At 42.8% G+C, this 12,214-nt stretch overlaps 1 protein-coding gene, 1 long non-coding RNA gene and 1 other non-coding gene across 10 annotated transcripts in view; 2 read left to right on the top strand and 1 right to left on the bottom strand.

The window, feature by feature from the left end:
• Positions 1-12,214, top strand: part of ZFHX3 (zinc finger homeobox 3) — a 276,330-nt gene that overhangs the window by 231,099 nt on the left and 33,017 nt on the right. The window lies entirely within an intron of this gene.
• Positions 1-12,214, bottom strand: part of LOC103233196 (uncharacterized) — a 179,890-nt gene that overhangs the window by 18,772 nt on the left and 148,904 nt on the right. The window lies entirely within an intron of this gene.
• LOC119627754 (U7 small nuclear RNA) lies at positions 6,616-6,675 on the top strand. Its single transcript, XR_005243989.1, has one exon. It is a non-coding gene; the product is annotated as a U7 small nuclear RNA (small nuclear RNA).

A 12,214-nucleotide genomic window follows, 5' to 3' on the forward strand; every position in this document is an offset into this window, starting at 1 on the left:
TATTTTTTAGTAGAGACGGGGTTTCAACGTGTTAGTTAGCCAGGATGGTCTCGATCTCCTGACCTCGTGATCCGCCCGTCTCGGCCTCCCAAAGTGCTGGGATTACAGGCTTGCGCCACCACGCCCGGCCCCCATTTCTCAAGATGATAAGATTTCTATATTGAAGGGAAGCAGAGCTGAGACTAAAAAAGCTTAGGGTTTCTGAGGAGGAGCAAAGTCACTTCAGAGAAGACCTAGGGGACGGTTAAGTCTTTTAGAAAATAATAAGAGGAAATGATGTGACAGGCAACAAAAATGATTTTATTTGATCAACCTAATTCTTACTACCATGATAAATATTACAATACTTTTGTTTTTGAGAAAATATTTACTTTCTAGAGCCCATATTCACTGGGCCTTTGTTACTTTTCCAGGCATGACTGTTCTTAAATCATATTCAATGTTGGCCTTCACTATTTAAACAAGATACAGAATCTTGGAGAGAGGCCAGAAGAGAGCAGTGAAAATGACTGAAGGGCTGAGAAATATTGCCTTTGAGAAGAAGCTGAAGAAATGGGTCATTCAGCCTAGAAAAGAGAAATTAGAGAGGTAGTACAATAGTTCCCAAATATCGGGAGGGATACGCAGGGCGGGCGATGCACTACTGTTCAGTGTTTCCTGGGAGACACAGACAGGGCCATACTGCAGCCGAATGAATGGACGGCACACCAGGTGGACTCTACTGTCCACCGTGCTTAGTGTTCCCCTTCAGATTGGCCTGTATGGTGTCCAGAAGCCTGAACTCCAGAAAACATTGGGGGTTACGGCCAAACACCCTAGGAGGATGTGTAAGGTAGGACCGAGGAATAGAGGATGACCATCTGTGCTCAAAGGAAGGCCCTAAATGTAGTGGGGGACATATCCTCCTGTGGGGCTTTGCCTTGACCATGATCCTGGTTTTGCCTCAACGTTGAATGAGAGCGAAACAAATGGCTCAGATGGCAGTTAAACAGATCACCAGGTGAGCTGGGGAAAAGGATTTCACAAACACAGTTTGACAACTGGGTGACCTTCTGGGCCATCTGTCCTTTGTTGTCACGATTTGGGTGCTTGATTTCTAATCCTGACTCTGCCACTCATTAGCTGTGTGACCCCACTCAAGGTACCTTGACCTTTCTGTGCCTCAGTTTCCTCAGATGAGATGAAGATTAAAAATGGTACCTATTTCTTTAGGATTGCTGTGAGGATTATTTGACTACGGGAAGCTCAGAACAGTGCTTGGCGTGTTGTAAGCTCTATGTAAGTTGTTTGTTTGTTTAATGGTTTAGTGATATATAAGATGAGGAAAACTGGTGGCAGTTTCTCTTTGGGTCCTCTGTTGCAAAGCAGCATGTGGCTCCTGGGAATTTTGAGCTGAGGGAGGCGCAACATACAAGGATTTAGTGGGATCGTGCGAATGATGTTTGGCGCATATGTTTTCTGCATTTTGTGTGCTAAGGCACTACAGAAATAATAAACAGGAGCCACCATTTGCAAAGCCCCTACTGTATGTGCTGCCCTATGATAGCCACTCAACATGTGCTTCTCTAATCCTTCCAACCAGTTTAGGGCAGGCTTTGTTGAGAGCAGTTCAATTAAATCTTATTCCGAGTGTTTCTGATTCAGTGGGAGTGTGTCTTCACAGCACTAGTGGACATGCTAGGCAGTCAGGAGACTACTAAAAGACGTAAAATAAGCACCATAAAAAATGAATGTCCTTAATAAGGTTCCTGTTTCTCATGCATTCATTCAAGCAACAGACCTACTTAATCTTTACTTGCAAAAGACACACAGAAAATGGATGAATGAGTGATTGAATGAATAACTCAGAGGTGCACCTTGCCAGCTGCACAGTAGTAAAGAGAGAAGGGAAAATTCTTTCCCTACTCCTGCAGATGATCCTCTTTTGACCTGAAGCGTAATTTTGTCTATAGTATCTGAGTGTGTAATGACAGGCTTTATTAAGGTACTTGGGCCAGTTTGATCTTGGAATCGATATAGGTGCCAGCAACCTCCTCTGAGCTTTCTTCTGGATTCTTAGTATTTTATATATTTTTTAAAAATCTACATTTGTTCTATTCTCTCCCTAAATTGAGCTGTTCCTATCTGATTACGTGATGGGGAATGCTTCCTCCTGGCAAGTAAATAAATAGTGATTTCACAATTTGTTATGTTGATTAGCGGCTGTTCATGATGCAGATTAATAATATTTCAAATGGGCCTGGATAATTGGCATTTTCTCAGCTATTGATTTTGTAGTTTTGGGGTATGTGCAGGAATGGGTAATCTTTACTGAACACTTTCAGCTACTTATTTCTACATTTGGAGTGGGCCTCCTGGTTTCCTTTTTGGGTGTCCCTCTTTGGGATTCTTTTATTCAGATGTCAGGTCTTTTACCCTGGGTGGCAGCACAGCAAGCAAGATAGTGATCTGAACCAAGGTTGGGTCAGTTCCACGATCGATGGCAGGGTCCCTACCCCATGCAAGGCACTGGGCAGAGTTCTACTGATCACAAATTCAGTGATTATAGGGCCTGCCTTCAGGGAATCTAACACTCTTCTGGGGATTTCAGGAACGCCTATAGTTGTCAGAGCAATATTACTATAGATCAGTGCTGTTGAATGGAACTTTCGATATGGATAGAAATGTTCTGTATCTGACCTGAACAGTACAATAGTCACTTGCCACATATGGCTATTGAGCCTGTAAAGTCTGACTAGTACCACTGAGGAACTGAACTTTAAATTGTATTTAATTTTAATCAATTTAAATTTAAAGAGCCACACGTGCAGCTTATAGATACCCAAAAGGAACAAAACTAACCCTGAAAGAATGCATCATAGGTATAGCAACTGTCCGGTAATTATAAACGCTTCATAAAGCTCTAACCCTGTGCCAGGCACCATTCTAGAGCTTCACACCTGTCCTTCCCAGCAGGCATGCCGTGAATTGCTCACAGGTACACGGGTCCTGCTTCATCTGTTTATCCCAATTTGCCATCATTTTGTGTGTGCCATGATGTGAAAAAAAGGAAGGTTAGAAACTCTAGCAAGTTGCCAAAAGGTATACAGACAGGTGCAGATTTACACACTGGCTTTTCCACTTATTCTAATTTAGGACAGAGCCCAAGCTCTTACCAATATACCATCTCTCAGAGAAGGATCATTTTCACTTTGATCATTTGATCTAGTTTTCATCTATGTCTGAGTATAAGGAGCAGCAGTCTCCTGACATTGTACAGTGATTATAGTAACACGACAACGTCCAGGATGTTCAAAATGAACTGGATTATCAACCATGGATATATATCTTGTAAGGAGTTGGTGTTGTGCTCAGTCTGAAAGCAGGATGGTATTGTGGAAAGACTCTAGATTTGGATTCAGGAAGCCCACCAGCCAGCATATGACCTTGGTTGAGGCAGTTGGCCTCTTTCGGCTCAGGTACATCCTCTGTGAAACACGGACAAGGGATATCCACTAGTCCCAACCACCTGAGAGTTCCAAGATGGTGAGTGGTAGCACATGTACAGGCCCTTGGGGCATATCTTGTCAAGGAAAATATCTTGTCAAGGAAAGTGTGATGTGCTTCTGTGGGCCAGTGAAGGGTGTAGGAAAGTTCTTTGTTCTCTTCCCTAATGCATAGCCATTGCCACTGTCCAATTTTGTGGTTTTCTCTTTTGAAACATGAAAATGACCCTTGTTCTCTTTTACTGGAATATATTTGAATGTGTGTATTCTCGAATGAAGAGCCCCCCCCATGTCATCAACTGAGCAATGATTAATGCAGTGATTATCCAATTAATCATTAATTGCAATAAGTTAAGCGATATACAATTAATGTAATGCTTTATCACCGATAATTAGGGGAAAAATTGAACTCTTGGCAAAGAATCATAGTAAGATGGTTATTTAATTCCTGTAGTCGTCATGGTTTCCAGCCACAGAGCACCAAGCTGAGTCTAGTTAAGGTAATTTGGGACAAGATGACCAGAGGGTATTGGTGCTTTTAAAAAATAGGGGTTGGAGGGGAAGCAGGGAAACAGCTCAACTTGAAATGATACCACAGCAGTGCTTCAGAAATCCCTAACTGACATTCTTGTTTATATTTTTGTAAATTTTTGAGTTAGAATGGTAGTTTGAGTGTTTTCATTTTTCTAAAGGATTGGCCTGAAGGGATTTTACTTTATTAATTTTCTTAAATCTACGATGCTCACCTAACACAGCAATTAGTGTAGTGGAGCATCCCTGATTTGCATCTATGGAAGACTGCTATTAAAGGAAGTATTAATGGGCTGGCGAGGTCTGGGTGACTGTTAGGGAAAAGGATGTTTATGGAATATGGTGCTGGCAGGCATGATTTCAATCGGATTTGACATGTTTAACATAAATGTATAGTGTATGGCTCCTGCCGCATATGAATAATTCCTTCAGACCTGCTGCCTTTCTAATTACTAAGGTTGAAAAAAAGCAGGTCAGGCACATCTTGGTGCAAATCTATTACCAGCCCTCCCCCTATTTTCCCTGTTGTTTACAGCTTTGTATAAATAGAGATGCCTTTGTATGGGGAACTTAGTGCCTGAAATATAATCTGTGACAAAGAATGGAAAGAGGCTGAAAAAATACTTTTTTTTTTTTTTTCTCCAAATTGAGTCTCTAAAGACAAAAGAAGGTATGTGCTGAGAGGAAACATGTGTTAGGAAAAACACAGGACTCACAGGAGTCAGAAGCCCTGGGTTCAAGGCCTAATTCTGCCACTAAGATTACCTTTGTGATCTCAAGTCTCTGGACCTCAGTTTCCAAATCTGTAAAGTGGCAGGTTGGACCAAATGGGTTCTTAACAATCTGGAGCTCCATAAAATATGACTTGGGGAGGGAGAGTTGTAGAGTAGTATGGAATCTTGGAGCATATTAATTACTAAAGTTGGAATGCTGATAACCTTCCAAGATTTCCCTTGTCTGTGGCTAGTTAATATACCCTGGATAAAAGGTTCAAGGCTTTCTCGATGGAGGTCAGGCAGCACCAAGCCTACTTTTCTTGATGGGGTGTCAGAGCACCATATGCCCTTACCTAGTTCTGTGTTCTTGGGACAGACTCACTGTGGTATCAGAGCCAGTGTGATGAGGACATTAAAAGAGGAGTCCTTGGAGACTCACATGGATGCCTTTGAGTGGCCACCTATATCCCAACCCTGTTGCTGACTTGAAACCGGGCCATTCACCACCACCACACCTCTACAGAAATCATTTTGGCCTAACTCTGTATCTTTCCAGTGCTTGGTTTCATTTCTCCACCTGACCCAAAAGTAAATTTGTCTTTGCAGTAGGGTGCATGTGAGGGAATGCTGGGAGCCTATTGTGCGTGGCCCCTTTGTGGTTCACGGTCCTGCCAATGGAAACCGTTTTTGGTTTTACATTTTCACACATAGATGGGAATTGTGTGACTGTGTCAGCTTTTTCAGAGTCAGCTTGTCCCCCCTTCTCTCACTCCCCACTTTTTTTTTTCCAGGCCACTTCCAGTATACTTGGCTGCTTAAAGTCACTGCAGGCGGAATTCTGTCTCACAATTGAAAACAAACCATGAACTATTTTTATGTTGGGAAGCCAAAATAGATACAGGCTGTGGTGTATATCTGGACTTGCTCGAATTCCAGTTAATCCAAAGGTCTTGGCTTTGAGAATTTATATTGTAAGTCATAAGAGAGATAGGGACTACATCAGTTGAACAAATATTTTCTTGCACAGATATATCTAAGGCAGGTACAGGACATGCAAAAAGAAAAAAAAAGGAACTCACTTTCTAGAAGTGTTGTCATATATAATCACATAATTATGACACAGTATAATGAGAACTATCATCAAGGTATAGATAAAGGGCAGTGAAAATGTAGATTAAGGAGCAAATCATTGTTCATCACTATAGAAAATACCTTATAGATTTGCATATTATTCTTACAGAGTGGCCATGTTAATCTTGCCTGCTTTGTTCTGGGTTTAATTTTTGTGCCAATGAGAAAGTACCTCTGTTATTATAATCATGATTGTTAAAAAAAAAATTACCATTGTGCCTTTCCGTGGGGGATATTAGAGCACGTTCATTAGGTTCTCATATTCTTCTTGGGTCCAATGTTACCTTCGTTTTGCAGCCTCAAGAACTAAGTAAGGCTCATAGATTGGGAACTTTTGGGTATCAGAGTTGCACTCAAACCCCAATTTGCCTTCTGAGTCAGATATATTTCCTACATTATAAAGCCAAAGAACATGTAACATTATCACTTTCTCTACTTACAGGAAGATTGGAGGAGGAGAACTTAAGTTCTGTGCTTCTCTTGTCAGATAGAGTTTTCAGCTGTTTATGGTCAGGAGCTGTGTGGCAACCATTGATTTTTGTAATCCCTAGCACCTAGCAAGTGCTTAATACTGTTCAGATGTTTCATTAACAATCAATTGGTAAAATAGCATGACATAAGTACCTTCAAGTCCAAGTTATTCTACTTTCTGCTTTGTAGACATTAAATCCATGGGTTAATAGGATTGTCTCATCCTGGTATACAGAAAAGACAAATTTAGGGTGCCTTTGCTTGTCCTAAAAACCAAGTTTCAGTGTTACAGCTTTTAGAATTTGTCTAGCAGGCTTTCCGGTCTTCACTGGAAAGCCCGTAAAAAAGCAAAAATAAACAAGTTTCTCCCCTTGTTCTATGGTTTTATAGCCCCACCAGTATTATTTTCCAATCCTTCCAAAAAAGAAACCATAGCAACAAATGTTTGCACTTTCACCATGTGCCAGACTCTGTGGTAGGCGTCATATGCCTGATCTCTGGCTAGCGGCACAGAAACCGTGTGTAGTCAGTGTTACCCCACTGACAGATGAGGAAACGGAAAGTTCAGCGTAGTCAGATAGGATGCTTGAGGTTACACAGTCAGGATCTGAACCAACTGTGACCAGCACTAGAAAGCACTGTGCTTTATTACCTAGCAAAGGGGGCTGACTGATGCCTTCGGGGTGAAGAGAACTTGGCCTTAGGCAAACAAGTGAAAAAACATCAGTTCCTGAGGAGTCCCTGAAGGCGCTCCAGAACCACCTCCCTGCACCTTCACACAGGTCACTTATCCTAGGCCTTTGGAGTACTGTGAGTGAGCTGAATGTGGGAACTCAATGGAGATGGAAAGCAGCACTGATATTATATATAAACATTACTAAATGTAGGGTGTCTATCTCTCTGTACTGTACAAAATACCAAGAAAAGATGTTGACAGTCTTTGTAGTGCCTAAATCTGTAGGGGAAAGTGGAGAATCATTCCCATTTCCCACCCTTGCAGGAACCTGAGTAATGTCTTTCTTCCCTAAGTACAAGTTCTCACACTTTCCTGTGGAACCTGGACTAGCAAAAACAAACCCTAGGTGGATCACGAGGGAAGACCAGTTTGTAAGGTTCTCATAAGTTACATTCAGCAGTTCTCTGTATCTGTCACCATTCTGGACACACACCCATATTTTATCTGTTTATGTTCACAAGTTCACTTTCACTCATAAAATTTAGTATTTTAGGAAGACAGATTTGGAATGGAGAAGAAACTAGAAGAATATTGCTATATCGCAGTCTCTCAGAGTCTAGACTGTGTTGGGGCTCGGAGACCCTAACTAACCTAATTATTGTTTGACTCGGTGGAGACTGAATGGGCCTCTGTTAATTAACTTTGGCCCGATCCCAGAATGATTCGCATGCCACTGGTTTTGATCTATGTCCTGCACCTCTGGGCTTTTTCCTTTGTTGGTCCAAAGGTCTCTGAGGTTCCTTCCCGCTCTGGTTGTCTTCACAGTCCTGTAATAAAGCCACAGGGAAGCGTGATAAGTGCAGACCCCCTAGTGTGTCCCTGGACTGTGGCCACCCGTCCTCACAAGATACCATGGCCATAGCTGCAGGAAGCCATGCCAGGGGAAGACAGCGTATTTTGCGGGAACCAACAAGAGGCCAAAGACAGGCAGGTCGACTCAGTACCTCAAAGTCAGGAATCAGGTCAAAGTCAAAGTCAGGAATATTTAGCAGGCCTCCAAAATCCTGGCATGAGCCAGGCTCATGGTGGCAGTCCAATGCCTATAATTTATTAAACAGACCAACAGCTGATGTTGGTCTAAACCAGGTGGTGGCTCTGTTTTGACTGGTGGTTCATTTGCAAACCTGACACAGAGGGAGCAAGGTGTCTTGAAACTGAAATGTGAAATGGCCTTTTGGGAACTCAGATCAGTGTGGTTAAGCAGCCTTATGCATATTTCAGCAAGGAATTAGTGCAACAGATTGATGTCTCTGATGTAGGGCTCAGCACTGTTTTTCTCCCCAAATACGCAGAGCAAGCAGCAGCACCCACCGGTCAGTGTGTGCCCACCATCCCACCTTGAAGCTTCCAGAGCCTGCCAGAGAGGCTGCTTCCTGCAGAGAAAGCAGAGGCCCCACAGAATGGTGCCTGAACCCCCATTCCCAGATTGCTGACTTGTGCAAATGGGGGCTAGCATAGATCTGTGCATCCTTCCAGGGCTGAAGCATAGAGGGCCTTCAGCTGCTGAGGCCCGCAGCTGCCTGGCCTAGGGAAGCCAGCACTAAAAAGATGCTTCCTCTTTCTGCAAGGTGGAAGGAGCCCACAGGTATTTGCGCCCTTTTCACAGAGGCTCTCCAGGATAGGACATGTGGAAATAAAGAGATTTCTGTAAACAAGGGAGTCTGTCCTTTTTCTGGATTACGCTGCTAACAGAACACGTGGAGCTTATTCCTTCTGAATTTCTGGTTTTGAAGGTGTCTGCATTTGTTTTAGAGTAAACAGGTGGCCTAAGGGTATTTTAAAACATCCAGGCTATGAGACCGGACCTGGCTATCATCCCTGAGTTTAGATGAAAGTATCATGTCATCAGAGTCATTTAAAGTGGACTGACAGATTGGCCCATGCTTGCTGGGCCCTCTCATTTAATTCTAGTTAGACCGCAAAGCAGCGTGGTTCCTACCTATTACACAAAGCCTTGGCTCTGACCGCTGTTCTCAAAGTGTGGTCCCCAGACCATCAGCATTACCTGGGAACTTACTGGAAATGCAAATTATCTGACCCAGACTTACTGAATTAGAACCTTAGGACAGGGGCTGTGATCTGTATTTCAATGAACCCTGCCTGGGAGTCTGACACATTGTGGCATTTGCTGAACCTCAAGGTTGCGATCTCAGTGACAAGCGTGAGGTTTTGAGATCTACTTCTTAACTAGACAGGAGGTCCTGAGCCCTTGCTGGGTTAGGGAGGCATGGAGCTTTCCTAAAGGACAGGGAAGGTGTATGACAGGCATAGGGCCCTAGGTTTTGGTAGATGTAAGCAACACTGGGGGTTGGGGAGAGAGGGAGGGAGCCAGAGAGGCAGGGTCATGATGAAGAGTGATTGAAGACCTGGAAATCTTTATCTAAACTGCTTAATAAGTAACACCTGGGTGAAGTATACATGGGCTCTTTCTATGCTGTTCTTGTGACTTCCTGTGAAGCTATAATTATTTCCAAACAAAAAGTAAAATCATAACAACACCTAAGAGCTGCTGGAGTTTTAAAGTGCTGACTTATTTTGTTCATATTTAAGTTGGAGAAGAAAAATAATTAGCCTTTCCCTGAGTAACTCTTATAACTATGTGTAGTATAAATCAAATTTTCTTTGAAATCCTTTTTAGAAATAAAAGGTCTGTGAGGTTGATGGAACTTCTGTGTCTTGCCATACCTGTGTAGGCATATTCTGCTTTTGGGGGTAGGTGTTTTCTAGGGATATATGGGAGCAAGATAGCTTGCATTTCCAGAGAATAAGACTGTGTTTTGAATAGAAGGTACTTAACTTCACCAGGTTGGATGTTGAGACAGGTCCTGCTCTTTGGATAGGGAAGAGAGAAGCCTCAGCTCCTTTTAACTGTGGCATGAAGACTGCCCCCTGCTGAGTGGACATGTGCATGCATCTGCTTCACACAAATCCTCTTCCCCTCTACCCCTGTTCCTCTTTGAAACATCTCTAAGTGCTTGGTTGGAGGCAGAATGAGACCATGCATGTTTAAAGACCAAGCTGGCAGGAAAGCAGATTCTTTAAAGGAGCTGTTGTTCTCTCTATTGGGGGAGGAAGAAAATTTAGCCAGATCTTTGGCCACTTATCAAGTGCAGTAGCTCCACAGGAGATTTGAGTAAGGAAGCCCAGCTTGTCCTCTGGGGAAGGAATTGCAAGCAAATGCCAAGAGTAACTCTACTTTCAATGAAAGTCAGAAGATCACAAAATCCAGAAGCACAGATGACCCTCTGGAAACACTGCATTTGTGCTGTCTAGAGGGAGCATGAGGTATGAGAAGCTGAGAGAGAGGAGCTATGGGAAACACACATTGCACCTTCCATTTAATTATGAGCTGCAGGACCATTTTCAGATCTCATGATACATATATGTCTCGTGTGTTGGAATAGTTATCCCAACTCAGACATTGAGTATGGAGTTGTGTGAATTTATTTTTTCGCTAGTCAACGGAGATAGAGAAAAGATTGCTGTAAATTTCTGGGGCAGGTGGCAAGCTGGTTTACGGAATGCAAGGCGATGAGAACCTCTGGCTTACGGAAAGTAGCATGAATTAATAATCATTTAATTGGTTCCTCCATTATGTTGCTGGTTTGGGAGATGGAAGTTTAGATGGAGGGGCTGTCAGTGATACTTTTTAGCTAAGAGTCTGATAGTTGAGAGGTGGGGGTGGTGGCTGCCTTTGGATTCTCCACAAGGTTCAAATGTCAGGCAGCATCCCAGGCCCTCAGTGGGCTCACCTCGGGACCCCAGAAAGGAAGAGGATCAGCACTTTGGTGATTACCACCTCCAAGAGTCACTCTACCATGAAGAGATGCAAAAGAAACTTCCCAGTAATGTGGACACCTCAGTGCCTGCCCAGGATCTCACCAAGGGAGGGAGGCTGCTGGCCAGAGGGTTACTGGTCTGCATCATAGGATGCCCACCATGCCAATAGCTCACTGGTGTGTTGAGTGATGAGAAGATGAATTTTGCTCAGGAAACACAGAAACTAATTCTGCCAGTATGTTGGTTTTCTTGGAGGGCATGTGGATATCTTGAAAATGAGGGACCTTAAGGTTCCATATTTACTTCACTTGCAATTTTTCTTCAGGTTTATCTTTGATGAAGCAGCAGCTCCACGCCTTACTTGGCTTCAGAGTTGTATAGAGTTACTAGATGAGAAATGAAGCCTGTGTTGGCATTAAGTCCACTGGGATTGTAAGGACAACTCTTAAGTTTTCCGTGGCCAGAATTTCAGTGATTCGGATGTCGAATTTGTTAGCAAAGATTGGGATCACGTGAGAATTTGTTCTAGCAAGAATGGTTTTATCAGGTAAAGTTATAAGGGACTGTGAATGTTGAAAGGCTGTGCTTCTACCGTCTTTGGCCACTTTATAAGCTTTCTAAGTGATACTGTTCCTTAAAGTAAGTCACTTTCTACATGAAGTTTTGCTAGCCATATTTTTAATTATTCTATATGCTTATGATATAATAAAACCATTTCTTGCAAATTTCAAACAAAACTTTGCATGAATGCTTATCAGCTCTCTTCCCTATTCCCTCTAACTAGCTTGAGTAGGGGGTAACTTTTGAAGTAATTATTTTTAGAGGTTAAATACTTCTAAAACAAATATGATAAAATCAAAGGATATCTGGAAGTTGGTGTCTCCATGCATAAATGATTTTCCCCCTAAGGGAGCCATGTATTGACAACTGTGCCTCCCTTTGAAATGAAATACTTTTGCCTAGAATGCAGAGGAGCCCAAGAGGATAAAATAGACAATCATGAACAGGTTTGTCTCTCTCAGTATTTGTCTTTGTGAGTTTTAGTTGGCCAACTCATCACAGTATGAGGAGAAGTGGTGACTGTTGGCCCAGAAAGCCGACTTTTGAATTTTTGAACTCCATAACAGGGACATGCTAGTCTTTCCTGTGCCTCGTCAGCGCACAGGGTAGGGCCACCGTAACACTAACAAGCAGAGCAAGTGCTTTCTCACTCCCTAGAAAGTCTGTGTGGCATAGAATCCATAGCGAGCACATCCGGTTAAGTTTGAGTAGGAGTTTGACCCAACATTTCGTTGTCACAATATCCCATTTTCCTAGCTTGATAGAGTTTGTCATCTATAGTGCATTCAGTCGCATGATTCCTT

Source organism: Chlorocebus sabaeus, chromosome 5, assembly GCF_047675955.1.
Source record: "Chlorocebus sabaeus isolate Y175 chromosome 5, mChlSab1.0.hap1, whole genome shotgun sequence".
Taxonomy (NCBI): Eukaryota; Metazoa; Chordata; class Mammalia; order Primates; family Cercopithecidae; genus Chlorocebus; species Chlorocebus sabaeus.